Below are 3,365 nucleotides of genomic sequence, written 5' to 3' on the forward strand. Positions count from 1 at the left end.
ACTTTCTTAACCTTAAAAAGGATATTAACAAACTGAACAATGTGACTAATCAGACATTAGCCGCACTTGCCTGGATGAGTGCAAGCTCTAACTCAAGAAGCCTGAAGCTTAACACTATCCTGAACAAAATGTTTAAGGAGGCAGCTCAGCATTATTTTTCATAGTGTTTAGGGATGAGCAGTGAATGCTGGCCTAGTCAGAGACATCCATACCCCAACAACTCTGAGAAACCCATTCAATAGAACAAACCATCTAGTCAATGCAGCAATACAACAAATGTCACCAGAGACCTTTTAATACACATTGCCCCCAGATAAATGATAGTCTGTAAAAGTACACACTCTCTATAAAATCTCCATAGCCCCCATTAAATTGATGAAGCCTTCACTTCTAAATTTAAAAAACAGCAGGGAACCAACTTATTCTTGTTGCTGAGGTTCTTTAATGCATCTCACATTTATCGCCAAAAGGTGTATCATGAAGGATAAATGCCACTCTCCCTAAACTAGGGATGAAGGGCCTGTGACTGCATCATTTCCTGGTGGTGTCCCTGAAAGACAGTGCAAGAAGAATATCTGTTACAGTTTGGCAATCATATTTGACTGGTTAATGGTAAATCTGCAGGGCGACTTCACAATGTTATACAGTCAGCTATTGCTCAGGAAAGAAATTCTGTCACCTCTCAAGATCAGGAAGTTGTCATTTCAACCTTTTGTCAGAGCTGTGTATCCATTACTGAGACTGAAACATCAGGCAATTTGCCAGAGGAGACACTTTTAGGGCAAGGTATCAAAGGAAGACATCTGTCTTGTCAGCAGGGTGATAAAGATCCCAGAGGGATGCTAAAACCCTGGGGCATTGGAAAGCAAGGATTGAGAATTTTATATTCAACACATAGAAACAGGAAAGGCCATGGAAGGTGTTCACAGGGAGGTTAAGAAGATGTCAGTGTGATGTAATGTTCATAACTTGCACTCCTTGTTTAAGTTGCAGTGGTTTAAAAGTCACTGTGAAATCTTCTTTCATTTGCGTTAGTATGTCAAACAGGAGTAGCAGGGATATGCTCAGAACCTTCACCCAGGTTGGTGTGAGCCTGCCTCATAGAGACATTGTTATTGGGAGATAGAAAAAGGGTCCCAACCCGAAACATCAACTTTCCTGCTCCTCTGATGCTGCCTGGCCTGCTGTGTTCCTCCAGCTCCACACTGTATTATCTCTGACACGGTTATTGGGGCATTCAGAACAACTGGCCTACAGGGGGAGCTAAACCACCCCATTCTTACAAAGATCTTATCAACAGTAAGAACATCCAGCCTATACCAATGTGGAATCTCCTTTAAATAAGTAGATCAGTGTTCGATCATGTCAGTGGAGTCCACTCTAGACAGTGAGAAGATGGCAGAATTACGATGATAGATTAGGAAATAGTAATAAGGTAGAAGTTGATCTGCAATCTAGCTGAATGAGCAGACTCGAGGGGCAGGACATCCGCTCACTCTTATCTCCAGTGTTTTAACAAGGATCTTTAATGAGTTCTGAGCAGAGATTCGGTGCGGCCTTTCTTAGGCACCAAAATTAGTGACAAATAGATCACCCTTCACTTGTTAAAGAAGATGGGGAAGCAAGGGGTGGGGCATGACGAATAAATCAAACTCAGGAACTTATACAATTGCTGTAACCTCCCTACCATGCGTGAGTAAATATAGAATATATGATATAAAGCAAGGCCATTCAGTCCAGCCACTCTGTGCTAGTGTTTATGAACCAATGGGTCCTCCACACACACCCCCACCCTACTTCATCCAAACATCAACACAACCTTTGAATCCCGTACCGTCAATTCTAAATCCGTGCCAATGAATTCTACAGTCTCACAATTCTCCAGGTAAAGCATATCCTCCTGAATTCCCTCCTGGATTGACTATTGTCCACCTTGGCTCCACCAGCTTTGCACCCTCCCACATATGGGAACATTTCAACAGGGCCCAGAAATACAGCAGATAGCAGAGCCAGCTCAATGTAAACCAGCACCATAGTCTTGTGAACTAGGCCAAAGCATCATTCTCTAATCAGCATCTTTGCCACTTCTATCACAAAGAACTAATGTTCATGCATTCTCAGATCCACTGGAGCAGAAGGAGGCTGAGGGCTTTGTGGATCACTCCTTGTTGCGTATATTAATGAGGAGGAGAAGGGTGTGAATGTCAAAGACAAGGTTCAGGATCTTACCCTGTATCCCTGTGGCTGAATACCCATTGACCTCAACACAAACTCATGCACTCTGTCTATTCACAGTCTGCAGCAGGACAGACACTGTCATGAGGTGTGAGCAGGGTGATGCTACTATTCAATGGTCATTGGGAGATGGTGTTAGTGCATGTGTGTCACCAGGAGACGGTGTTTTGTGTGGGGGTGTCACTAGTGTTATTGTCACTGAATTACCCCAATATTAACATCCTGGGGGTTACCACTGACCATCTGGACTTGCCACATAAAACACAGTGGCTACAAGTGCAGGTCAGTGCTAGGTATCCTTTGCAACTAATTCACCCCCTTACTCCATACAAGCAACCTATCCCTCCACCACCGATGCTTGTGTATACTATCTACAAGTTGCACTACAGCAATTCACCAAAGATCCTTAGACAGCGCCTTCCAAACCATGATCACTTCCATCTAGAAGGGCAAGGGCAACAGATACATGGGAGCACGACCCCCTGCAAGTTCCCCTCCAAGCCACTCACCACCCTGATTTTGAAATATATCGCCATTCCTTCACCGTCACTGGGAACATTCCCTTAGAACATTGTGGGTCTAATACAAGCAGGCTCTAACACAAATTCCAATGCAAGCATGACTCTAATACAAACTCTAATCCAAAAGCATAATTTATACAGTCTCTAACACAAGTACAGTGTTTAACACAACACTTTCTCTTACACAATCTGTAAGAAAATTCAATCTCTAATACAAACTCTAACATAAACACCATTTCCAACACTGCAAACTCTTGCACAGATCTTCACAATCAGCCTAACAGACCCTGATTGAAAAACTTAACACAAATAAAATTCTTTTTTTCTGATCGATACGAAGAAGAACTTTCTGAACTGCCAGTAGTTATTTTGAAAGTTAATGTACTTACCATTATATTGTAGTCTCCCTTTGCTGGTCTTTGCTGTTGAGCAGCTGCCATCAGGAGTGTGGTTAGCTGGCTGCAAAGAAATGTAAATTAGTAGACATTCTGAAGATAGTGTTATAGGTGGAGAAAATGTCTGTCCTGTCAGTGGCTGCAGCAGTTAACAGTCAAACACTGTTCTGTCAGTAGATGGGAGGGTGAGGGAGTCAGGGCACTGTCCTGTCAG

The sequence above is a fragment of the Rhincodon typus genome, chromosome 28 (assembly GCF_021869965.1).
Source record: "Rhincodon typus isolate 14 chromosome 28, sRhiTyp1.1, whole genome shotgun sequence".
Classification (NCBI taxonomy): Eukaryota; Metazoa; Chordata; class Chondrichthyes; order Orectolobiformes; family Rhincodontidae; genus Rhincodon; species Rhincodon typus.